Genomic DNA, 26,667 nt, shown 5'->3' with positions numbered 1-26,667 from the left:
AGAGCAAGGCTGGGACAGACTTGAGCCTTCTGAAGTGCCCAAAGAATGCAAGGAGGGCAGCGGTGTCTGTCAGAGCAGGACACGCTGGCTTGGTCTTCATATCTGAAAACATCAGTGCATCAGCTGGTGGAGGCTGAGGCCTAATTTATCTTCATCCCAGCCTCGGACAGGAACACTGTTTAGCAGTTTTTCCATCCTGTATTTCATCTTCAAAGGATACCTCAAGACCTAATTAAGGAGCGATCCTGCTTGGCATCAGTTTGGGGTTTTAGTCCTACTGCAGCTGTTCCCAGAGAGAGGGAGAGGAATGAGAAGATGGATGTGCAGAGCAAAGCTCTCTCCTAAATGCTGCAGCTGTGTTTGGGTCTGGTGTCAGTGACAGCCCATGACAGGGATCATCTGAGCAATGTTTGTGCGTGTTTGCTCTGTTGTGCAATCCCAAACAGAGCAGTTGCGTTTGAAATCATGACCAAATCCCCCAGGATTGCTAAAGGGTTCCTGGCTGTTTTGCTCTGTTTTCACAGAACCAGAATTACTTCCTGCTTGCAAAATGTGTTTGAATGATAATGAGAGTGGTGGTAAACTAAGGCGGTTTGAGAAGACTGCAGGTGCAGAGAATGCTGTGAGAGCTTTGAGGCTGGGAGCTGAGGGCCCATTTCTGCAGAGCTTCCAAGGCCAAATGTCTCTGGCCCTGTGTCCTGTAAGCGGCCCCGCAGCGAGCAGAGAAATGGGCTGTGGGAATGTCACTTGCTGAGCCCGGGTGTCCCATCCCAAGGCAGTTTGGCACAGCCCGGCTCCGTCGCTCCACAAAGACTCGCTCCGTGTTTGCTGCGGCCTCCTGCCCCAGACTCCTGCAGTTCAAGGGCTGCAATGTCCTTTCAGGTGGCCATAAAGAAAATGAGTCTCAGAGGGCAGAACAGGGAACGAGCTGTGAATGAGATCCTGGTCCTGAAGGACAAGAAGAACCCCAACATTGTCAGCTTTTTGGACAGGTGAGTGCTTCAGCTCTTATCCTGTGCACGGGCCCTGCGTTAATCTCTCCTGGCATCCGCAGTCTGTAGCCTGTTTTGAAAAAGCCTCACCCGGCCATAGCTTCCCAAAACAACAGCCTGTCAGTTCACTCCCTCCGTGTGCTTTTGTTGCTTTGGTTTGGTTTTTCCTTCAAGCTGACCCAGTTTTCTGGGTCTTATGACAAGTGCTGATAAACCCTGTCAGAAATTATTTCCCTTGGCTTCTCCTTCCCAACTCTTTTCCATTGCTGCAGATGCCAGGAAGACCAGGTTCTTGTTTCCAGAAATGCCTCATGTGCCCATTTTGCAATGGCCTTGCCTGTTTCTGAAGGGACTTTCTGCAAGGTTTTCCAAACACTTGACCACTTTGTCCTAAGTGCGGCACGGCCTCCTGCCCTGGATAACTCTGGAAGTTGTGTTGCCTTGTTCTGGAGGGAACGGTGGAACTGCTGAGTTCAGATGCTGAACCAGCTGGGGACAAGTGTTGTGGTTCCACATTGATCTGGGCTGCTGCTAAACTGCATTTTTCACCTGCTTGCCATCTAAGGCCTCTCCTTTTCCACAGGCATCTCCTTCTCCTTTAGACTGTGCAGATCCCAAGGACTGTGCAGCCTGGCAGGAATGTCTCTGCATCGGATTCTGTCCTCATTTACAAGTGACCTGGAAACAAAACTCCACTCGAGGCTTTTCCATCGGGGAATTGAGCAGTGCACGTTCATCTCCATGCCATTGTTTGCCTCTTCCAGCTTCCTTGTTGATGAAGATCTCTGGCTGGTGATGGAATACATGGATGGAGGAACTTTGCAGGACGTTGTCAGACAGACACGCATGGCTGAAGGAGAGATGGCAGCTGTCAGTCGGGAGGTGAGGGATCCTGCTCGTGCTTCCCATGGACACAATGCTCCTTCCAAGCAGGGCCTGAGAACAGGAGTGGCTGCATGCTCAGAGCTTTGTTTCTGTGTTGTTTTATGAGATGCAGAAGAAAGAGCCTCTGAAGTGAACGGCCTGCCAGTGTCACTGCACTTCCACTCTGCTCTTGTCCTCTGACCTGCTGTTGTGGGACTCTCTGTCTTTTTTGATTTGATTTGCTGTTCTCGGCTTTGCCTTGAACCATTTGCCCGGAGCTTGTCTGCACTGCACTCCTGGCCTGGCACAGCAAAGCTGCTGCTGGCAGAATTCTAAACTGTCCTTTCTTGTGGGATTGTGTATTCCGGCCATGGATTTCCACCCTCGTGTTTCTTGCTCTCTCTCAGTGTCTGCAGGGCCTGGATTTCCTCCACTCAAACCGGGTGATCCACAGAGATCTGAAGAGCTCCAACATCCTTCTGGCAACGGACGGCTCTGTCAAGCTGGGTGGGTGTTCCTGGTCAGGCACGGTGCTCCCGGGCTGCGGGTGTGGGGCTGCTTCCCAGTGACGGCCAGAGCCCCACAAGTGCTGCTGGTGGCGGTGCCCGGCCCCTGCTGCCAGCTGAGAGCGGCTGCCCCATGCAGAGAGCTCAGGAGAGGAGCAGGGTGTCAGCAGTGGCTTTGCTCTGGGTGTGGCCCTTGCAGAGGGGCGGGAGTTGGAATCTGAAGCTTCAAGGGAATCACTAAAAGCCACTGCATGAAAGCTGAGGGTTCCTTTAAGGGTCCACTTCCATCTTGCCTTGGCTACAGCCCTGCGGACTTTTCCAGCTGGATTCAGCAGTGCATTCTCAGACTGAGAGTGGGCAATCTTTGTGCTTGGTTTCCTCATTCCAGCTGCCTTTGACAGTGTTTGTTTCTGTCCTCAGCTGATTTTGGCCTCTGCGCTCAGCTGAGCCCTGAGCAGGAGCAGTGCAGCTCCATGGTGGGCACTGCTCACTGGATGGCCCCAGAGGTTGTGACCAGTTCTCCTTATGGCCCCAAGGTGGACATCTGGTCCTTGGGCATTGTGACCATCGAGATGGTGGAAGGAGAACCTCCTTACTTCAAGCACACGGCGGCCATGGTAAGAGGCAAATTTCCCAGAGTTTGCAGAGGCCTGTGAGCACAGAGGGACCCGCCCTGGGAGGAGCAGCCGGAGGGCTCTGCCCATCGGGAAGGGAATTCCCAGAGGATTCAAGCCTGAGCACAGATGAATATTCTGCAGTCTCCAGAATTTGCTTTGGGTTTTAAGTTGTTGCAGCTCTTCTGTCTGCAAGGATGACCTGAAAACATGAAGCCAGAGCATCAGCTCTAATCTTATCTTGCAGAAAACCCCAGACCAACCCCAAACCCCACACCCAAACCCAACAAGTTTTCTGAAGGAGTTTCTGAAAGAGGTTCTGCGAGATGAACTCCCCCTGACTCTTCTCACTGGGAAACTTGTCTAAAACATGCAGATGATTGTTTAACATCCCCATAGTCTAACATATTTCTTTCCTCGCCCAAGCTACTTTCTCCATGTCACCAAGGCTGAGCTTTCAGCAACCCAAACCTCGGGTTCCTTGCCTGGCAGTTTCTGGGATGGAACATCTTGAATGCATTTACTTGAGTGTCAGTGGCACTGCAGGGATGCATTTGATGTAAGAATCCTTGGAAATACCACAGGCAGACCACAGTGACTCTTGCAAATGGCCTGTAAAGCTGGTGTCCGTATTTGGAGAAGCAAAATGGGTTATTTCTGATGGAGGTTCCAACTAACAAAGTCAGCCAATGACATTGGCTCTCAAGGCAAGATCATCTGGATGTTGGAATGGCTGTGGCTGCAGCAGCGTTTGGCTTTTTTGGTTGGCATAGAAAAATGAGCTCTGAGCAGCATCTCTGCCAAGGAGGAAAGTGTCCCTGGAGACTGGGGCTGAGAAACCGGGGTCGCTGTGAGCACTCGTGGGTGTGAAGGAAGCTGGCAGAGCTTTTTCAGAAGTGTTTGCTTTTTGCGCAGGCTCGCTGTCTGATCCGGCAGAACGGGACCCCGCAGCTGCAGGAGCCCAGGCGCCTGTCGGCTCTGCTGCGGGACTTCCTGGAGTGCAGCCTGGAGCCGGACGAGGAGCGGCGCTGGTCTGCCCAGGAGCTGCTGCAGGTGGATGCGAAGCGGCTGCAGGGGAAAGAGCAGCGCGAGGGAGGGGTTTTCTCGTGGGGCCCCGTCCAATAGTGTCCAGTCTCGCTGCTTTTCACATGCAAAGCCAGCAGAATCCTCGCCTGGTTTGGCTTGGCAGGGTCCTTTCCTGGTCGTCTGGACCAGGTGCCCCGCAAGGAGCAGGGACATCTTCAAGCAGATCAGGTGGCCCCGAGCCCTGCCTGACCTGAGCCTGGATGTTTCCAGGGAGGAGGCACCTCCCACATCTCTGGGCACCCTCTGCCAGTGTTTCCCCACTCTTCTGATAAAAAACTTCTGCCTCAGATCTAATCTGAGCCTGCTTCCCTCTCCTGAGTTTCAAACCATTCCCCTTTGTCCTGTTGCAACAGAGCCTGTGAGGAACTTGACTTGGGAAGGTAACAGTTGATTTCTTTCTTTTTCATCCTTTGGGCAGCACCCATTTTTATCATCAGCCAAGCCTCTCTCCAGCCTGAGCCCTCTGATTGCTGCAGCAAAGCAATTGAAGGAGCAGCGGAGGACCTGAAGCACCTGGGGCCAGCTTTTTGTTATAGTAGTTAGGACAAGTGGTTAGTTACGGTAGTTAGCACTGCTAGTTAGTTATGGTGGTTAGGACAGCCTGGTAGTTATGGCGGTTTTTTGAATAAAAGCTCTGTTAAACCTCAAGTCCCTTGATGTGTCCCTTCCTTGTTCCCCCGTGACTCAGCTGCCCAGAGCAATGAGAGGGGAGAGCGGGCCCAGCCTTGCCCAGAGCTGAGCCCCAGCAGAGCCCCGGCAGAGCCCAGAGCAGCCTCAGCATCGGCAGAGTCAGCCTGGAAGGAGGCGCCTGGAGCCTTCTCGACTGCAGCCGACTCTTGTTTACAAACCGCGTGGGGTGGGAAATGCCACTGGTTCTGCAAGAGGCCAGAGGGGGCCCGGGGAAGGCCCAAGTGCTCCAGGCGAGGCAAAAACCCGCCCAATGCTGGAGAAAAACCACGCCTTTTTCCCCTCCCACGTCAGCCAAAATATTGAATCCTAACCCAAGTCAAACGGGGCAGGGGAGGAGCCCAGGCCCTTCCGTCCCTGCAAACCAAAGCGTCCCTTGCACGGCTCTGAGCCCCGGTTGCCCCGCGGGCGTTGGTTTCTGTTGGGCTCGCTGCCGCCAGCCCAGGCCCAGCCCGGGACAGGGCGGGCGCTGGAGGCTGCGGGCGGGGAGATGCGATCCCGGGACACGCATTCGGTGGCACCTGTGAGCGCAAGCAGGGGAGGAGCTCCGGCAGTGACAGGGAGAAAGGAATAAGGTGAATGTGACTTAAACAAACGAAGCCCGTGAATCTGCTTTAGATAGGGCCAGGGAGCTGTAGGTAGGAAGGAGTGAAAGAAACTATCACTTCCAGAAAATGTTACTGATTGCCATGAACTGCTGCTCAGCCAAGGCCGTGTCAAATTCCTGAACTAAAAGAAGAAGAACAAAGATTCAATGGAGTTATTAATATTGCTTTGTTCTACTAAAACAAACAAAACGGGTGTGTGCATATTGGAGGGCAGATCGGGAAGTCTGAACCTTCCAAGGAACAGTCCCGGGGACAGAGCAGCCACCTCTGTCCTACCCACAGCAGCCGGGACGAGCCAGCGCTGCTCCGGCACCGGCTCCTGCCGAGGCATCAGCGGCAAGGAGAGTGCGGGCAGCCGCTCCCGCAGCGCCCTCACGCCAGGGCGAACACGGCGCCCACACGGCACAACGAACCCGCCCCAGCCCCCTGCCGCCCCCTCCGCCCGCAGCCAGCCCCGAGCCCCGCCAGAACCGAGTGCGGCTCCCACCTGCGCTGGGGCCGCCTCCGAGCTCGCCGCCACCTCAGTGGTGGTTCCCAGTCACCCCCAGTATGATCTCATTCACTCCCAGCATCATCCCAGTCGCTTACAGTCACTCCCACTGTGTTTTCAGTATGGTCCCAGTCACTCCCAATAAGATCCCAGTTGCCTGCAGCGTGGTCCCAGTGGCTCCCAGTCACACCCAGGATGGTTGCTTTCACTCTCAGTAAGTGTCCAGTGTGGCTCCAGTCATTTCCAGTATGAACCCAGTCACTCCCTGTATGATTGTATTTGCACCCACTGTGGTCCCAGTTGCTCCCAGTGTCTTGGTTTGAAAGACAGGTGTCTGCCAAGGAAGGCAGGAGTCTCTCCTGAAATGGAAGAAAAAAAAAATTGCAACCCCCTTCCCTCTGAATTATTATAATTTTGAAATTTAGGAGCTTTATAGGCAAAGATATGAGGAACAGGAATAACAGGGTAATATATACTAATATATATACTATAATATATAATATATAATATGTAATTTATACTAATATATATCTGTATGTGTATAACCAGTCAAACAAACAGCAATAACTATGACAGTAACAGCAAACAATCACAAACCCAGTCCCAGCCTTCTCGGCTGTCAGGCCCTTTCCCCTCGGGTGCAGTTCCGCTCGCAGCCGGCAGGGGCGCTGGCGGCTCCCGGTGAGCAGGGCAGGTGCGATGGTTCCCCCGCGGCTGCAGGGGGCGCTCCGGAGCGAGCTCAGGGAGCACGCGGCACTGGCGGCCTGGGATCCCGGGAAGGGATGGAACAAAGATTTCAAAAACCCCCTGGACAGCCGATCCCGGTGTCTGGCCGGACCCTCAGGAACAGCAGGCTGGAACAGCAGGGACGAGCACAAATCCCGGGTTTCAGACGAGATGTATCGACCTCCGGAGCTGCGGTGGGAACCCCCGGAGGTCTCGGCAGGCAGGGCGAGTGGGGCTACAGAGTAGCAAAGGCTCGAAGCAACAGCAGGGGTGGGGCGGCCACAGCCTGGCTCCCAGCAGAGCAGGGAAGGTGGGCTTGGGATCCTGGGGTATCTCCGGTAGAAGGAAAGCAGCTGAAGAAGCAGCCTCTCTCTCCATCCAAACGCCAGGAAACTGACTGCCCGCAAACCCAGGTGAAAGTGATGCACCCCTGCCGCTATTACCAGGTCCTTTGTTTTCCTTAAGCACCCAGTAATTTGTCCCCCTGGCAACATCTATGGGGAAAATTCCTTTAAGAGAAAAAGAAATAGGAGAAGAACTGCTAAAACCCCAACATTATCCACCCCAAATTTTTCCCATACTAACACGTTACATGAAACTGAACCCTTTTAACCATATAAATACATGCATCACGCGAATTATATACATATATACATGCTGATGCTGATTCAAATACAGAGCCATGGGTAGTTCACCCTAAAACAAGGTCCCCTTGAGGTATGCATCAGGTCTCTCCATTCTTTTGCATCACCCACCAGGAGCACCCTAGTCCCTGAGCAAAGACAACCCCACGGATGGGTTTGTCTTTGCTCGAAGCAGAATTAACCCAAACAGTTTTTCCAAGCATACCTCTCATGTGCACCACTGGAACCTTATCCCCGTCTGTTGTTTGTAGGGGTTCGGATTGGGCAGGGCCTGCTCGGCTGGTGGAGCCTCGGGTGTTAACTAACCTGGTGGCTCTTGCTAAATGCACCTCCCAGTTTTTGAAAGTCCCCCCACCCAGTGCCTTCAAGGTGGTTTTAAGCAGTCCATTACACCGCTCAAGCTTCCCAGCTGCTGGTGCATGGTAAGGGATGTGGTACACCCACTCAATGCCATGTTCTCTAGCCCAGGTGTTTATAAGGCTGCTCTTGAAATGAGTCCCATTGTCAGACTCAATTCTCTCAGGGGTGCCATGCCTCCAAAGGACTTGCTTTTCCAGGCCCAGGATGGTGTTCCGGGCAGTAGCGTGAGGCACAGGGTAGGTCTCCAGCCATCCTGTGGTGGCTTCTACCATTGTGAGCACATAGCGCTTGCCTTGGCAGGTTTGAGGCAGTGTGATGTAATCAATCTGCCAGGCCTCCCCATACTTGTATTTGGACCACCGCCCACCATACCACAGGGGCTTCACTCGCTTGGCCTGCTTGACCGCACCGCATGTTTCACAATCATGGATCACCTGGGAGATACTGTCCATGGTTAGATCCACCCCTCGATCTTCTGCCCACTTATAGGTGGCATCTCGGCCCTGATGGCCTGAGGCATCATGGGCGCATCGAGCTAGGAACAACTCTCCTTTATGTTGCCAATCCAAGTCTATCTGGGACACCTCTATTTTCACAGCCTGATCTACCTGTTTGTTGTTACGATGTTCTTCATTAGCCCGGCTCTTGGGGACGTGAACATCTACATGACGGACTTTCACAGACAGTTTCTCTACTCGAGTGGCAATGCCTTTCCACTCCTCAGCAGCCCAGATTGGTTTTCCACTGTGCTGCCAGTTTGCCTTCTTCCACCTTTCCAGCCAACCCCACAGAGCATTGGCTACCATCCATGAATCAGTGTAGAGGTAGAGCTTTGGCCATTCTCTCTTTCAGCTATGTCAGGACCTAACTGGACAGCTTTGAATTTGGCAAATTGGCTCGATCCACCTTCTCCTTCAGTAGCGTGTGCAACTTGTCATGTGGGGTCCATACAGCGGCTTTCCATTTCCAGCCAGCACCTACAATTCGGCAGGAACCATCAGTGAAGAGGGCGTATTGTCTTTCACTCTCTGATTGCTCGTTATATGGTGGGGTTTCTTGGGCACGTGTCACTTGCTCCGCTTCTTCTTCAGAAGATAACCCAAAAGTCTCACCTTCCGGCCAGTTCGTAATTATTTCCAAGATCCCAGGGCGATTCGGGTTTCCAATTCGGGCGCGCTGCATGATGAGGGCAATCCATTTGCTCCAAGTAGCGTCGGTGGTGTGATGCATGGAAGGAACCTTTCCTTTGAACATCCACCCCAGCACCGGTAGTCGGGGCGCCAGGAGGAGCTGTGCCTGTGTGCCGATTACTTCTGAGGCAGCTTGGACTCCTTCATAAGCTGCCAAGATCTCTTTCTCTGTGGGAGTGTAGTTGGCTTCAGACCCTCTGTAGCTTCAGCTCCAGAATCCCAGTGGTCGGCCCCAAGTCTCACCAGGCACCTTCTGTCAGAGGTTCCAGGACAGACCATTGCTCCTGGCTGCAGAGTAGAGCACGTTCTTCACCTCTGGTCCTGTCCTGACTGGGCCAAGGGCTACGGCATGAGCAATTTCCTGCTTGATCTGGGCGAAGGCTTGCTGCTGTTCAGGGCCCCATTGGAAATCGTTCTTCTTGCGGGTAACCAGGTAGAGAGGGCTCACGATCTGTACTCAGGAATGTGCATTCTCCAAAAGCCTATGGCACCTAGGAAAGCTTGTGTTTCCTTCTTGTTGGTCGGTGGAGACATTGCTGTGATCTTATTGATGACCTTGGTGGGAATCTGATGTCGTCCATCTTGCCACTTTACTCCCAGGAGCTGGACCTCTCGGGCAGGTCCCTTGACTTTGCTCTTCTTGATGACGAAACCAGCTTCCAGGAGAATTTGGATGATTGTTTCTCTCTTTCTCAAATACCTCCGATGCCATGTTCCCCCACATGATGATGTCATCAATGCACTGCAGATGTTCTGGGGCCTCACCCTCTTCCAGTGCAGCCTGGATCAGTCCATGGCAAATGGTGGGACTGTGCTTCCACCCCTGGGGCAGTCAGTTCCAGGTGTACTGCACACCCCTCCAGGTGAAGGCAAACTGAGGCCTGCACTCTGCTGCCAGAGGAATGGAGAAAAATGCATTAGCAATGTCAATAGTGGCGTAGCACTTTGCTGCTTTGGACTCCAGCTCATACTGGAGCTCCAACATGTCCGGCACAGCAGCGCTCAGTGGTGGAGTCACTTCATTCAAGGCACGATAGTCCACAATCTCCATTCCCCGTCAGACTTGTGCACAGGCCAGATGGGGCTGTGGAAGGGTGAGTGGGTCTTGCTGACCACCCCTTGGCTCTCCAGCTTGCAGATCATCTTGTGGATGGGGATCACAGCATCTCAATTTGTCTGATACTGCCGGCCGTGCACTGTCGAGGTGGCAATTGGCACTCGTTGCTCTTCCACTTTCAGGAGACCAATTGCAGAGGGATTTTCTGATAGTCCAGGCAGGGTGTTCAATTGCCTAATGCCCTCTGCCTCCACAGTAGCACTCCCAAATGCCCACCTGAGTCCTTTCAGGTCTTTGTAATACCCATTCTGGAGGATGTCTATGCCCAGAATACACGGGGCCTCTGGGCCAGTCACAATTGGATGCTTTTGCCACTCCTTCCTAGTCAGGCTCACCTCAGCTTCCAACAACGTCAAATCGTGTGATCTCCCGGTCACCCCAGTGTTGGATACAGGTTCTTCCCCCACATGTCCCAATGGCATTAAAGTACACTGTGCTCCAGTGTCAACCAATGCATCATATTTTTGTTGCTCTGATGTGCCAGGCCATTGGATCCACACCGTCCAGAAAAGCTGGTCCTCCCGTACCGCCTCCTCGCTAGAGGGAGGGCCCCTCTAGACCTGGTTATCATTCTTTCCCTGGGCATACATGCTAGAGGTCCCTTCAAGGAGATCCAACATATCATCCTCCCTTCTGTAATACCTGGCAGCTCGGTCACGGGAAGCTGAGGCTACTTTCACCTTAGCAGAACCCCCTTGGTTAGTGCCTCCCTCCTTGAGTTCACGCACCTGTATTGCCAGGACAGAAGTGGGTTTCCCATCCCACCTTCTCCTGTCTTCCCCATGCACGCACAGAAAAAACCACAGCTCAGCTCGTGGGGTGTACCCTCTCTCTCTAGCTGGGGGACTTGGGGGCTCTGACTTGGGGGCCTGTGACTCGCACTGGTGCCACACTGACCTTCCTCATCTCCTCCCTCATCTCCTCCCTCATTTCCTTCCTCATCTCCTTCATCTCCTCTTTGAGGTCCTGGACCACAGCAGAGACATGAGCTTTCAGCGGACCATTGACCATACTGTCATAATTCCTGAGCTTGTTGGTGACAGAGCCACTGTTTCTCAGTTATTGTCAGCATCAATCGTTGCAATGAAGGTGGTGTATTGCGGTGGCCCTAGCTTTGCCAGGTTCCACATCATCTGTCCTGTGCACCTGACCTTATCGGGGTCATTATCATGCTGTCCATCCCTCCCAAAGAGTACCTCTAATACTGCCACCTCTCTTAGCTGCTGGATCCCTTCCTCGAGTGTCTTCCACTGCATTCTATGATGGTACTCCTGCATTCTGTCTTTGTGAATGAACCTTTCTCTCACACTCATTAAGAGCCGCTCCCAGAGAAAAAGGGGTTCTGGCTCCCACACAAATATCTGGTCCACACCTGGGTTCTGGGTCAGCGATCCCAGATACCTTGCCTCACCGCTATCCAGTTGCACACCTGTGCCCATAAGGCCCCAAACCCGAAGCAGCCAGGTTGTATAAAGCTCACGCCCCCTTCGCACAATGTCTTTTCACATATTACAGAGACTATCGTACGACAGGGACTCATTGATAATTTCCAGCTCGGGCTCTCCTGCTGGTTGTGAGGGCCCTGGTTCCCCATCATCATTAACTGGTCGTACTGATTTGGTCTTCTACTTCCTCCTCTGCACAGGGGCGACTGCTGCTGGCTGTGATTGTCCTTGTGATTCAGCTGGAGCCTGGACGGCTGTTGTTGTTTTGTTTGACTGGTTATATATCTATATATATATATATATAGTAAAGAACTGTTATTCCTATTTCCCACATCTTTGCCTAAAGACCCTTGATTTCAGAATTATAATAACTCAGGGGGAAAGGGGTTGTATCTGCCACTTCAAGGGAGGCTTCTGCCTTCCTTAGCAGACACCTGTCATTCAAACCGAGACACAAGGCCACGCAGCTTTACACAGAAATTCATACATCGATAAAACTGTACAACGGGATGCAGGTTTACACAGAAATTGATACACAGGAAAACACAACAATCTGTGCTGTGTGAATACACTGACTTCTGTATAAAAATGGCTCCACGCAGCGGGAACCGATCCAGAACTGTGCGATTACCAAAGGACCCATCGACACTTCCATACCCTTGGAACTAAAGACACGGGACTGTAGAGCTCTCCCACTCCGTACATTCCTGTCTGGTGGTGACTTTATGATGTGTATCCCCTATCGCTGCTCTCTGCCCAGAAATCAATCCTGTGCCTTTCTGTGCCTTTAAACTGAGCCTGACGGGGGAGAGAGAAAACACCGAGCGAACTTTTCAAAGCGGTTGTTCAAGGACACAGACACACACTCCTCTGCGTTCTGCTGCGGCAGCGAGAAGAGCGGAGGGAGCGCCCTGCTTGCTTTCCAGCGCGCTTTCGGCTCCTTTTCTCCGGAGGGAGACGGAGAGTTGAAGTTTGTTTTCCTGGGACTTGGGCTTTTTCCCTTCTTCTCTTCTGGACTGTTTCAACATCAGAACACACCGGGAGAATTTTCCACCAAGGCCCTGGAGGACACCAACCCAGCTCCAAGGAGGAGGAGAGAGAGCACACCTACAGAAGGACTCTGAAATCTTCCCAGGTTTCTCTCCACAGCGAGAGGTTTTAGTATTCAGCATTATTATCCTTTTCCTGTGTGTTTGTTAAATAAATAGGTTCTTTTTCTCTTTCACTTTCCTCAGAGGAAAATATTTTTTGGCAGACCTGGTGGGAGAGGGCTGGTTGTAACCTGCCTTCTGTCAGAGGATATTTTCCTCCAAATTTGTCCAAAGCAGCACACTAAAATAAGTCAGTATTTATTTTGAGGGAAAATGATTTCTAATGGCATTTTGAGGGTCAACAAATACAAAGATAATAATAAGGATAAATATAAAGAAATAAATACAAAGAAATACAAAGAAAATACAAAGAGGTGAAAGAGAACAGGAGCTCACTGGACTGGTCCTTGGCAGCACCTGGGCAGACCCTGCATGAATTTGGCTGCCTGAATGCAGCTCTTGCCTGGGCCCCCTCTGGGTGTCTCTCACAGCACCACAGGGATGCTCCTGCCCCTTCCCTGCTGCCCCAGGGTCCTGCAAGCGCCTTCTGGGGCCACCCAGACACCTCCCTGGGCCTCTGGAGGCCTCGTGGCATGGTGCAGAGAGAGATCAAATCAAAGCTTCCTTGGAAGATGGAGGCAGGAGAATATTGCCCACCATCTTCTTTCCAGCTGCCCTCCACACTCCTGCAAATCCTGCTGGGACACTCAGGCTCTCCATTCCGGGGCTCTGCAGCTCCCATGCAAACCCATCCATCACTGTGTCCCCTCTCACATGGATATCAAGAAAATGACACAGCAATAGCTAGAAAATGTGAACTTGATTAATTTGACTGCTCAGAAATTCTACAGCTGGGGGTTGATTGGAAGACTACAGGGTGAGAACCTTATGCCTCCAAAAAGGGTCAAGAGTTTGGAACTGGAACACTCAGGGAAACTTCAGCTTCTGGGGGAAAAGGTGCCCTTCCTCCTCTCTCCCTTTGCTTTATACATCTGAGCTGGAGTCATATGGTTGGAACATCCCCTTGGCTGATTTGGGTCCACTGGCCTGGCTGTGTCCCCTGCCAGGATCCTGCCCGCTCCCATCCCCTCTGATGGGGGAAGGAATGGCAGAGGGACAGCGCTGCTGGGCAGTAGCCAGAACACCGCTCTGTTACCAGCACCCGTCCAGCTACCAATGCAAAGCACAGCCCTGGAAGGCCCGTGAACTTTCCCTCAGGCAGACCCAACACACGGGACTTGAGCTGCCAGCGGCCCAGGTCACCCTCTGCCAGCCCCGCTCCTTGGACCTTGTGTCCCCCTGGAGCAGACACAAAGTGTTTCTGCTGCTCCCCCTCCTGCACAAATCCACAGAGAGCTGGGATTTTTCCAAGTCTCGTGTCTCCGTTGTGCCGTATTCCCAAAGAAGCAGCAGCCCCTCCCGATGAACACGACAGGTTGCACGGATGCTTGTCAGCTCCACTGCCTGCCTGGAAATCTGGAAACTGCTTCTAAATGCTGCTCCCTTCAGCTCTGGGGCACCGACTGACACAGAGCTGGGAAACAAATCCCCTGGCTGCTGGCTGACAAGGTGAGTTCCGCCAGAGTCAGAGCTCTGTGGGAAATCTCTATCCATGCCTCTCCTTTGAATAGATCCGCACAGGGGGTGCGCAGGGACGTGTCCTGTATGGAAAGGAAGGAGTGTGCCAGCACCGTGGCTGACACTTTCCCTCTCCATGTGCGTTCCACAGCCACGGGTACACAGACGTGATGGAAACCCTCGCACAGCCAGAGCCTTCTGTCCCTGCAGAACGGAGCGCGGCGGGTGGGGGCGGTTGGTGGGCAGCGAGTCCCGGACAGCGGGCGAGATCCGGCTCCACAGCTGCCAGGCCCTGCTAAGGCTTAATGCTGCCTCCTCGACAACAGGAAAGGCCTTCAGCCTCGTCCCTGCCCAGAGGGGCAGTGCTGGCCTGGCTGCACAGCTCGTTTTCCCCACAGGTTGCAGGAGATGAGATCACAACGCTTGCAAACACCGACTGCGAGCCACAGCTCTGGGTGCTCACCATGAACCTCAGCTCTGCCAGCGCTGTCTGCCCCAGGCTCCAGGGGATGCAGTGGGAGCCCGGCTGGGCTCTGCCCTGGGGCCATCCTCCAGGGACAGCTGCACACAGGGAGCATTTGGTTGCCACAAAGAGCCAGGCCATGGCTGCAGGGAGCTGCTCCAGGTGTGGCCTGCACTGCTGTGTGCTGCGCTCTGGGGCTGCTGCTCCCCGCAGAGGGAACTGCACTGGGGTGCCAGAGGAGACAGAGAAGCTCCAGCTTAAGCCTAACTGGGCTGGGTGGCTGGGCTGGGAAGAGTGGCGAGGGTCAAGGGCATGCACAGAGCTCATCCTGCTCTGTGAAGAACGAGGAAAAGGGAGTGGGAACCCAGCAGTGAGCAGAGCTGAGGCCTGGAGAGCAGCTCTGAATGACCCCCAAATCTCACCAGAGCTCTGAGACATTGCTGTTCTTCAGCCAGTGACAACATGAGTCCCTAAACCTGGGGCTCACTCGTGGCCAGGGGCATCAAGGAAGGCTACAGTGCAATGGGGACTGCGGTGAGCTGGGAACTCACTGGGGGAAAGAGGGAGCACTTGTGGAGCAAAAGGCAGGTGGGGGAGAAAACTGTTCAGAGAAAGGCTGAGCTTCAGCTTGAGCAAGCTGAAAAATGGCATTGGGGGTCATCCCAGACTGATTTCATTTCAGAAGTTACTGAACAAGTTTGTTATTGGGGGGGTGTCATATTTTCCCCTGGAGGTGCACGCTCTGCAAACTTGAGCTGCACTGCCGAGCTGCTCAAGCACGTCTCTGCTGCAGGTCACGGCGTTTCTTCTTTGGCTTCTCGAGGCCCCGGGGCTGAGCCGCAGCAGAGCCCTGGCGGAGCCCAGAGCAGCCTCAGCATCCCCAGAGCCCGGCTGCAAGGAGAGAAAGCAGAAAGCGCCCGTCAGCTGAAGGCTCCCGTCCCCCTTGTCCCAGCCGCCCGCGGTGCCCAGGCCGTGCTCGCCGTGCTCAGAGCGCTGCCCAAAGCTGCCCAGCATTGCTGCCTCTGGCAGGAGAGCAGGAGGGCAGGACACGTGCCCAGCCTGCAGCCGGCCGTGGCACAGCCACCTCCTCAGCAGCTGCCCAGAGCGGGATGCTGCTGCGCTCGCTGCCGTCTCCCAAAAGCCCTTATCCCAGCCGTGCCAAGAGGACGGGCACCCACCTCACACCTCCCGCCGCCAGAAGAAAAGCTGCTCCCAAACGGTGTCCTCAGCCCTTCTCCAAGGGCACGTCCCATCCACGCCACAGCTGCTCCCAAGCACTTCGCCATCCGGACCAGACAGCACCTAGAACGCTTCCTTTGGAAAAACAAACCATAAATCAATGAAAAGAGATTACAGACAAAAACGGAAAACAAAGAAAAAGGTAAAAAATCTTCCCTCTGCTGGGGCCTTGAGGAAGGCCCAAGCCCACCATGCGAGGGAAAAACCCACCCACAGGCCAGGGCAGCCCACGCTTTCTGCCTTCCCCCTGCACTGCCCCCAAAAGTCATGCTGAGCCCAAAGCCAACAAGGGCAGTGGAGCAGCCCAAGCCCTTCCTTGCCTGCAGAGCAAAGCAGCCCATGCACAGCTTCTGGTGTCCAACCTCTGCTCCCACCATGGGGCTTTGTTTGTGTTGGGCTGGCTGCCCCAGCCCCAGCCCCAGGGCGGGCCACGGTGGGTGCTGGGGGCTGTTGGCAGGGCCAGGAGCAGACTCCCAGTTCAAAACCAGCCCAGCCCATCCCCCCAGCCCTGGCAAAAAGCAGCTTGGCAGCCGATTGAAGAATTGGTTGCATCCGCCCCAGCAAAGGGGGGAACCTTTGCTTCCCGGCCAGGCTGTGCAATGCACAAATCTGGGAGCATCCCCCTGCGTGTGGACTCATCTGCAAATTCGCTGTGGAGCCTGGCTTTGGAGAAGGTGCCACAATTGAAGTCCATCATCTTCAGCTTGCCAGGTGGAGGAAGAGCTTGTCATCCTTGATGTCACCCTCCATGTCTCCCGCAGCAGCAGCCGCACCTGGCACAGCTTCTCCAGGGGCTCCTTCTTCCCTGGGGCTGGAGCAGGCTGTCAGTGCTCTGCCCAGGGCCCCGGCTGTCGCTGAAGAAGGACAAGCAAAAGCAGCTGGCGTGGGGGCCACCAGTGCTGGGAAGAGCAGCTCAGCTCCAGCAGCAGGGCTGCGCGTGCCCAGCTGAGGAGCCCTGCGCAGCGATTCAGGCAGGACAAAAACTCTGCCTTTCTTTGCTGCTTCTTGCCAAGGCGCGTGTGCAGCTGGAACTTACCGGCTCCCTGGGTCAAAGCGTGCGTGTGGCTCTCTCCCTTCTCCTATGGCACGCGAATATCCTGTATCCAAGGATCACAGGACAGATCTTCTAATGAGGGCCTTTCCGAGGAGAGCACGGATAAACACCGTCGGATGAGATTCTGGCACTCTGCGGAGTGAAAGCAGAAAGCACCAGTCAGTTGCAGAAGGCTCCTGTCCGCTTTGCCCCACTCTTGCCATGGCCAGGCCGTGCTGCGTGTGCTCAGGGCTGTGCCTAAACTTTGCCATCAATTCTTTCTTTTGGAGGAGAGCAGGAGAGCAGGACATTGCCACCTGCTCAGCAGCTGCCAGTGTGGGATGCTCCTGAGCCCGCTGCTGTCTCCCAGCACTGCTATTCCCCCCGTGCTGCAGAGATGAGGATCCACCTGCAGAGAGCCGTTGTGGGAGCGAGAGCCGGCCCCAGGTGCTGTTCCAGCCCCTCCTGAAAGGGTGCTCCCCGCAGACCATCTGGTGCAGCACGATGCCCAGGGACCAGACGGTCGCTGCCTTGCCGTAGTACCAGCCGAACTGGGTCCATTCCGGGGGGCTGTAGGATGGTGTTCCTATGGAATAGAGATGGAGTTCTTCAGGGGGACGCTGCCTGCTCCCAGAGCCTCGCCCCAGCATCCCTGGGCATGCGGGGGCCGCAGCAGCGGCACGCGGCGTGACCCGCTGCCCTCTGGCCAGCACCTGGGACTTGTGTACAAACTGGGGGTTGGAAAAGAAGCCGCTGGTGTTGCAAGAGGGCAGCGGAAGCCCTGGCAAGGCCCGAGCATTCCATGCAAAGGAAAAACCCACTTGGTGCTGGGGAAAAACCACGCTTTCATCCTCCCTGCCTGCACTGCCCCAGAAACCATTCTTAAGCCAAGGCAACCACGGGCAGCAGAGCAGTCCGAGCCCTGTCTCGCCTGCACACCAAACGGGCTGGAGCACAGGTTCTGGCCCCCCCTCTCTGCTACCCCCACCCACGGGTGTTTCTGTGGCGCTGGCTGCCCCAGCCCCAGCGCCAGTCCTGGGCAGAGTGGCTGGCAAAGGCTGCCGGCAGGGCTGGAAGATGGCCCCTCAGCCAGCGCCGCTCAAAAGCAGCTCAGCTGAAGACTCCGGCTGCCATGACTGGCAGCAAAAGGGAGAATCCCCCCTGCCACAGCCGGCTTGGGCTGTGAGATGTTGGGCCGTGAAATGTTGGGCTGTGAGATGTTGGGCTGTGAGATGCCGCTACCAGGAGCCTCCCCCTGCGTGGGCTCACCTGCAAAGCTGGTGTAGGCTGCGGCTTGCAGGTAGGTGCCACAGCCAAAGTCGATGAGTTTGGCCTGCCCGGTGGCCAGGTCAACCAGGATGTTCTCCGGTTTGATGTCCCGGTGCAGGACCCCGCAGCTGGTGCAGTGCCGCACGGCCTCCAGCACCTGGCGGAACAGGTGCCGCGCCACCTCCTCGCACAGGAAGCCCCGTGCCCGAATGAAGCGAAGGAGGTCCTGACACCGCTCCGGGCGCTCCAGCACCATCACCACGTTGTTGGGGAGCTCCAGCCACTCGTGGAGCTGGACGATGCCAGGGAAGCCAGCGGACACCTTGTCCAGCAGCACGATCTCCAGTGGTGCTCGGGTGCCGTCGGGCTGCGGGAGGAGCACGACCCCCCAAAATCAGCGCGGGGATTGGGCGAGGGGTCCCGGCTGGGCCCGAGGCCACGGGGAGGGGCTGTGGCCGCCGGCGGCTCAGGAGCTCTGTGGGCAGAGCAAAGGGGGTGACACCGGGCTGGGGGGCCCGGGGGAGCACAGAGCTCTGGGGGAGGGGGGACACGACCCCCGGGCCCCTCCCATCACCTGCTTGTGCAGGTAGAAGCCGAGCCCCAGCGCCAGGAAAACGAAGCCCAACACGAAGCCCCCGATCCCTGTCAGCATCTTGGGGGGGCGGGGGGCAGCTTTGATGGGTGGGGGGCAGAAGGATCCGGGAAACGGCGGTGGCTGCCGGGAAGGGACCGGAATGGACTGGGACAGAATGGGATGGACTGGGACAGAATGGGACAGGAGGATACACTGGGACTCAGATCAGGACTGGGCAGGGCCAGATTTGGGACACCAGGGATTATACTGGGATATATTGGGACCACACTGAGGGCTACTGGGAACATGCTGAGGCCCAATGGGTGCTGCTGGGATATACTGGGAGTGATTTGCATCATACTGAGACTGACTAGAATAATTCTGGGAGTGACTGGAACCACAGTGGTGGCAAAAGGGCGCAATTGGAAAGATGCAGGGGGCAACTGGGATCATCCTGGGAGCAGCATGTGCATGCTGGGGTCATACTGGGATCATACTGGGAGTGACAGGGTCATGTTGCAGTGACTGGCATAGTTCTGGGAGTATCTGGAAGTGACTGGGATCATACTGGGGGTGACAGGAATCAAACCAGACTCACACGGGGAAGTTACCTGGAATCATAAGAGGGGGTGACTGGACTCATACTGGGATCATGCTTAGAGCAACTGGGACCATGATGGGGGCAAAAGGCATCATAGAGAGACTGACTGGGAGTGACTGGGTTCATACTGGAAGTGACTGGGGCTGTACCTGACTCCTACTGGGAGGGACTGAGAGTGAAAGGAACCACGCTGGGCATGACTGGGAACAACTGGGACCATGTTGGGGGCAACTGGGATCTTATTGGGAATGACTGGGAACATAAAAGCTTGAGTGGAGTTTTTATCCCGTGGCATTCCCGGGGAGCAGCGGCAGCTCCGCGCCCCCAGCCCGGGGGGTGGGAGCAGGGGAACCGCTGGCAGCACCTTCGGGGCACAGCCGAGGGCTGGGGGGCTCCTCCCCCACTTCATTTGCTCTGCCCAATTCAAACCATCCCCTCCCATTCAAATCCCCTCCATTCACATTTTCTCCCCACCATTAAAGTTTCCTTGCCCCAATTCAACTTTTCTCCCCAGTTAAGCCCTGAGGCCCCTCCCCGTCCCCGGCTCCTCCTGGCAGGACCCGGCTGGGACCTTCTGGAAACAGCAGCGGGAAGAGTTCCAAAATTCCTCATTACTTCCATCGATTTCCTTGGTTTCTGGGGCATTTTCCTGCGGCTGCTCCGGGCCATGGCTGAGGGGTCCCCTCGGGCTCCAGCCCCTTTCCAGCCCCTTTTTCCAGCTCTTTTCTTCAGCTGACCCAAACCTGTGGACTTTGGGGGGCGGGAAGAGTCGCTCTGCTCGGGGGGTCCCCGTGGTGCCCCAGGGAGGCCCCGAGGCCGCAGCGCGGTTCCCTCGGGCCCCTTGGAGCGTTTGGAATCTCCAACTCTCAGCAATCGCTGTCCGTGGCATTCAGTCCCCTGTTGGAGAGGATGAAAGTTTGGTAAGAAAGTTTCACAGATATGTAGGCTTGGCAGAAAGATCTCTGAATGTAGAAACTGAGGGTGAGATAGAAATGAAAGCAAGTTTTGATGTAGAGAAAAGGTGTTTTGCTGAACCAGTGATCATTGAATAACTGAGAAGGCAAAGGTTGGAGATGAGCTGGAAGGAGATTTTTATGATTAGAACAAAGGTATGTGACAACAAACAAAGACGTGTTTTTCACCAAGTAAATAAGTCTCAAGAAGAGCATAAGTAAATAGAAAACATGTTTTTACCAAAAAGAGAGAGCTATCACCGGCAAACAAATGTCGATGTGGCAGGTGGAAGAAAGGTCTGAGAACTTTCCATTGTAAGCTTTAATTGTAACTTGCTTACTCTTGTGATTGGATAATAATGACTATAATATGGTAATGGTAGTAGCTATTTGGCTATAGCCAAATGTAAAAGTATTGTGTATGGTGCTTATTGGTTGATATGTATTAAGATACTCTGCAAAGAAAGGTTTAAAATGCTTTGTAACTTGAACAGAAAGCTATTACCACAGGCCTAGGCCCTAGGGTGTATCACCGTGTCCCGCAGCCATAGGGAAGAGGAGGAGAGAAGGTCCAGCAGGCAGGAATTGTGCAGCAAGATTGATTTATTTAATTATTTTACAAACTCTTTTATAGACTTTTTTCTTCAGAGTCTAATTGGACAAAGGATCAGCCTCCCCTTGGGGATTGGCTAAAATCCTAAAACATCCATTGTCAAAATATTTTTCTACTGTACCATAAACAAGACTTTTCAAGGTTGCAGGTAGTTTGGTTGTTTGCATTCCCTGCCACCTCTTCTGTGAGAGAGAAAAGTCTCTCATGGACTTAGAAAATAGCAAGAAAATCCTTGCTAGCAGCATTTTTGTATCTACAATTCCCCCTTTTTGTTTGATAAGAGAACAACTCTACTATTAATCCTAAATAGAAATTTACATCAGTTATTAATTCTAAATATGTCCTTAAGGCTTTAACGATCTGACTCCATAACAAGAAATTTAAAGTTCAGTCTCTGCTTGTGGGAGGACCATCCCAGTCTCTGCTTGTAGAAGGACCATCTGCCTGATGGTTGACATCCTGGTCATCATCAGAAGAGTCATTAGGCTGATGATCTACATTCTGGTGGCCATTTGGATGGTTGGCGTTCTGGTCATCATTTGGAGGTTGCCTGTTCTGCCTCTGGTGCCGTAGGTCAGGGCGAACACATTTTGCAGGTAGCCACCGTACCCCAGTATCTGTGGAAACGCAAGCATACCCACGACTCCAAACGATAAGCTCATGCAGCCTTCCCACTGGTTAGTGAGTAAATTCCGCACCCAGACTTTTGCCCAGGGCAGTTGTGTCTCGCCTGAAGACTGCAGTGAGAGAAAATGATTCAGAATAACAGGATTATTTGAATTTTGTGGTACTGTAAGGTGATTAATTGTATACGAGCTTTTGCTAGTCGGCTTCAGTCCCGGGCTGGCCCTGGGCTGGCGGCAGCGAGCCCGACAGAAACCAACGCCCACGGGGCCACCGGCACCGGGACTCAGAGCCGTGCAAGGGAAGCTTTGGTTTGCAGGGGTGGAAGGGCCTGGGCTCCTCCCCTGCCCCGTTTGACTTGGGTTAGGATTCAATATTTTGGCTGACGTGGGAGGGGAAAAAGGCGTGGTTTTTCTCCAGCACTGGGCGGGTTTTGTCCCCCGCATTTGGGCCTTCCCCGGGCCCCCTCTGCCCTCTTGCAGAACCAGTGGCATTTCCCACACCACGCGGTTTGTAAACAAGAGTCGGCTGCAGTCGAGAAGGCTCCAGGCGCCTCCTTCCAGGCTGACTCTGCCGATGCTGAGGCTGCTCTGGGCTCTGCCGGGGCTCTGCTGGGGCTCAGCTCTGGGCAAGGCTGGGCCCGCTCTCCCCTCGCATTGCTCCGGGCAGCTGAGTCACAGGGGGACAAGGAAGGGACACGTCAAGGGACTTGAGGTTTAACAGAGCTTTTATTCAAAAAACTGCCATAACTACCAGGCTGTCCTAACCACCATAACTAACTAGCAGTGCTAACTACCGTAACTAACCACTTGTCCTAACTACTATAACAAAAAGCTGGCCCCAGGTGCTTCAGGTCCTCCGCTGCTCCCTCAATTGCTTTGCTGCAGCGATCAGAGGGCTCAGGCTGGAGAGAGGCTTGGCTGATGATAAAAATGGGTGCTGCCCAAAGGATGAAAAAGAAAGAAATCAACTGTTACCTTCCCAAGTCAAGCTCCTCACAGGCTCTGTTGCAACAGGACAAAGGGGAATGGTTTGAAACTCAGGAGAGGGAAGCAGGCTCAGATTAGATCTGAGGCAGAATTTTTTTATCAGAAGAGTGGGGAAACACTGGCAGAGGGTGCCCAGAGATGTGGGAGGTGCCTCCTCCCTGGAAACATCCAGGCTCAGGTCAGGCAGGGCCCTGGGCCACCTGATCTGCTTGAAGATGTCCCTGCTCCTTGCGGGGCACCTGGTCCAGACGACCTGCAAAGGACCCTGCCAAGCCAAACCAGGCAAGGATTCTTCTGGCTTTGCATGTGAAAAGCAGCGAGACTGGAGACTATTGGAGGGGGCCCCACGAGAAAACCCCTCCCTCGCGCTGCTCTTTCCCCTGCAGCCGCTTCGCATCCACCTGCAGCAGCTCCTGGGCAGACCAGCGCCGCTCCTCGTCCGGCTCCAGGCTGCACTCCAGGAAGTCCCGCAGCAGAGCCGACAGGCGCCTGGGCTCCTGCAGCTGCGGGGTCCCGTTCTGCCGGATCAGACAGCGAGCCTGCGCGGAAAGCAAACACTTCTGAAAAAGCTCTGCCAGCTTCCTTCACACCCACGAGTGCTCACAGCGACCCCGGTTTCTCAGCCCCAGTCTCCAGGGACACTTTCCACCCTGGCAGAGATGCTGCTCAGAGCTCATTTTTCTATGCCAACCAAAAAAGCCAAACGCTGCTGCAGCCACAGCCATTCCAACACCCAGATGATGTTGCCTTGAGAGCCAATGTCATTGGCTGACTTTGTTAGTTGGAACCTCCATCAGAAATAGCCCATTTTGCTTCTCCAAATACGGACACCAGCTTTACAGGCCATTTGCAAGAGTCTGCCTGTGGTATTTCCAAGGATTCTTACATCAAATGCATCCCTGCAGTGCCACTGACACTCAAGTAAATGCATTCAAGATGTTCCATCCCAGAAACTGCCAGGCAAGGAACCCGAGGTTTGGGTTGCTGAAAGCTCAGCCTTGGTGACATGGAGAAAGTAGCTTGGGCGAGGAAAGAAATATGTTAGACTATGGGGATGTTAAACAATCATCTTCATGTTTTAGACAAGTTTCCCAGTGAGAAGAGTCAGGGGGAGTTCATCTCGCAGAACCTCTTTCAGAAACTCCTTCAGAAAACTTGTTGGGTTTGGGTGTGGGGTTTTGGGGTTGGTCTGGGGTTTTCTGCAAGATAAGATTAGAGCTGATGCTCTGGCTTCATGTTTTCAGGTCATCCTCACAGACAGAAGAGCTGCAACAACTTAAAACTCAAAGCAAATTCTGGAGACTGCAGAATATTCGTCGGTGCTCAGGCTCAAATCCTCTGGGAATTCCCTTCCCGATGGGCAGAGCCCTCCGGCTGCTCCTCCCAGGGCGGGGTCCCTCTGTGCTCACAGGCCTCTGCAAACTCTGGGAAATTTGCCTCTTACCATGGCCGCCGTGTGCTCGAAGTAAGGAGGTTCTCCTTCCACCATCTCGATGGTCACAATGCCCAAGGACCAGATGTCCACCTTGGGGCCATAAGGAGAACTGGTCACAACCTCTGGGGCCATCCAGTGAGCAGTGCCCACCATGGAGCTGCACTGCTCCTGCTCAGGGCTCAGCTGAGCGCAGAGGCCAAAATCAGCTGAGGACAGAAACAAACACTGTCAAAGGCAGCTGGAATGAGGAAACCAAGCACAAAGATTGCCCACTCTCAGTCTGAGAATGCAGGGCTGAATCCAGCTGGAAAAGTCCGCAGGGCTGTAGCCAAGGCAAGATGGAAGTGGACCCTTAAAGGAACCCTCAGCTTTCATGCAGTGGCTTTTAGTGATTCCCTCGAAGCTTCAGATTCCAACTCCCACCCCTCTGCAAGAGCCACACCCAGAGCAAAGCCACTGCTGACACCCTGCTCCTCTCCTGAGCTCTCTGCATGGGGCAGCCGCTCTCAGCTGGCAGCAGGGGCCGGGCACCGCCACCAGCAGCACTTGTGGGGCTCTGGCCGTCACTGGGAAGCAGCCCCACACCCGCAGCCCGGGAGCGCCGTGCCTGACCAGGAACACCCACCCAGCTTGACAGAGCCGTCCGTTGCCAGAAGGATGTTGGAGCTCTTCAGATCTCTGTGGATCACCCGGTTTGAGTGGAGGAAATCCAGGCCCTGCAGACACTGAGACAGAGCAAGAAACACGAGGGTGGAAATCCATGGCCGGAATACACAATCCCACAAGAAAGGACAGTTTAGAATTCTGCCAGCAGCAGCTTTGCTGTGCCAGGCCAGGAGTGCAGTGCAGACAAGCTCTGGGCAAATGGTTCAAGGCAAAGCTGAGAACAGCAAATCAAATCAAAAAAGACAGAGAGTCCCACAAAGAGCAGGAAAGAGGACAAGAGCAGAGTGGAAGTGCAGTGACACTGGCAGGCCGTTCACTTCAGAGGCTCTTTCTTCTCCAGCTCATAAAAACAACACAGAAACAAAGCTCTGAGCATGGAGCCACTCCTGTTCTCAGGCCCTGCTTGGAAGGAGCATTGTGTCCAAGCCTTGGGAAGCACATTTCACCCTGGGATGGCATCAGAAGGACCAGGAGGTTGTGGAAAATTAAAGGACTCAAAGTGCTCTTGGCAAAGAGATGGCCAAGGAAAAGTGGGGAAACAGAGAACAAAGGAAATAAAACTTCACAGAGCCATGAATATCGGATGTTATACAAAGTGGGGGTGCACATTAAGGGGCACATGCAGCAGGCGCATCGGGAAGTCTGTACCTTCCAAGGACCTCAGCCACTGGGGAAAGGGACACGGAGATGCGGCCGGGGAAATCGGCATAAAAAGGAGGCTGCGTCCTCCAACACTTGGACAGAGCCCACGGGAAATGCCCCGTGGCCTCTCCCTTGGTCCAGGAATAAAGTTCCTTTTACAGGACTCCTCCGGCTCCTCTGGGGACACAAACCTCTGGCCACGGGAACTTTCCCGCACACTCCCGCCGACGGGGCAGCCACCTCTGTCCTACCCACAGCAGCCGGGACGAGCCAGCGCTGCTCCGGCACCGGCTCCTGCCGAGGCAGCAGCGGCAAGGAGAGCGCGGGCAGCCGCTCCCGCAGCGCCCTCACGCCAGGGCGAACACGGCGCCCACACGGCACAACGAACCCGCCCCAGCCCCCTGCCGCCCCCTCCGCCCGCAGCCAGCGCCGAGCCCCGCCAGAACCGAGCGCGGCTCCCACCTGCGCTGGGGCCGCCTCCGAGCTCCGCCGCCGCCTCACCGGGCTCCGGCCGCCGCCGCCGCTCCCGGGCCCGCACAGACGCTCCGCCAATGGCGCCTCTGCTGCGCCACGGCCGCCCTGCCGGCGGCTCCGGGCCCGGGCTGCTCCCCGCTCCGACCAATCAGCGCGCCAGAACCACGACTGACGGCAGCACCGCCCAATCGCAGCGAGGGGCGGGCTCTGCACACGGCCCAGCCTCGCCCCGCGCTCCCAGCGCCCCCCGGGCTGCGTGAGGGGAAAGCCGCAGCTGAGGAACAGCCCTGGAACGGGCCCGGCCCGAGCCGCCATTCAGCTGAGAAGGGAAACAAAGCTCTCCGCTGCTCCCGGCCCGACTTGCCCAGCCCTGCGTGTTGGCTGCCTCCGGCTCCTTGGGAAGCCCTGCAGCCTCGCTACTCCCGCCCCTAATTCGGAGCATCAGTGCATGGCTTTGATTTCGTTGTTCAGGCTTGGCTATGGGCTGTCCTGGTCTGCTGCATTTTCTGGGTTCCTCTTGGATGCTTTGAGCAACAGGCTGTGCCCCGGGAGGATCCTTTGTGCTCCTTTGTGACAGAGGAGAACCTTCCAGGCGGTTCTTGCGGGAGCTGCTGCTGTGATGTCACGGGAACGCTGCCGCGTCCTCGCCGTGTTCCCGTTGCTGTGGGCACGGAGCCCTCAGTGTCCAGAGCGGCTCTGGGCGCCCGCTGGTTGCCGGAGGATCCTCCTGCCCGAGGCATTCTCAGCAGCCAGCCCAGCCCCTGCCGGGTGTCCTTCTGTGCTCGCAGGGGTACAGTCTGCCACGTGTGCAGCACGGCCAAAATGATCCAGCAAGCGGTTGCTGCAGTTTGCACTCTGTACTCTGTGGCTTATTCGGGGTATTTTTTAGCCCACTTGGCACGTAAGTCGAGGTTTTCCCTGGCTGCAGCTTCGGTGCCTTCGGGCTTGCTGTGTGCTTTCTGTTCTCCCACTGGAACTGAGCTGCCTTTGTAACCAAATTGCCATTAAGACACCGCTGGTTTGGGAGAGCTCCTGCCAGCAGCTGCAGCTGAAAAAGGGGGTGTCTGCAGCCAGCGGGGCGTGCACAGCATTTG

General features: G+C 55.0%; 1 protein-coding gene across 1 annotated transcript in view; it reads left to right on the top strand.

Moving 5' to 3' along the window:
* The window catches only part of LOC138102423 (zinc finger protein 420-like), a gene marked incomplete at its 5' end in the record, with an annotated part of 136,050 nt that overhangs the window by 65,577 nt on the left and 43,806 nt on the right, over positions 1–26,667 (top strand). The window lies entirely within an intron of this gene.

The sequence above is a fragment of the Aphelocoma coerulescens genome, unplaced genomic scaffold (assembly GCF_041296385.1).
Source record: "Aphelocoma coerulescens isolate FSJ_1873_10779 unplaced genomic scaffold, UR_Acoe_1.0 HiC_scaffold_75, whole genome shotgun sequence".
In the NCBI taxonomy this organism is placed as follows: Eukaryota; Metazoa; Chordata; class Aves; order Passeriformes; family Corvidae; genus Aphelocoma; species Aphelocoma coerulescens.
Note: the sequence above shows the minus strand (reverse complement) of the source record. Positions and strands in the feature narration are given on the sequence as shown.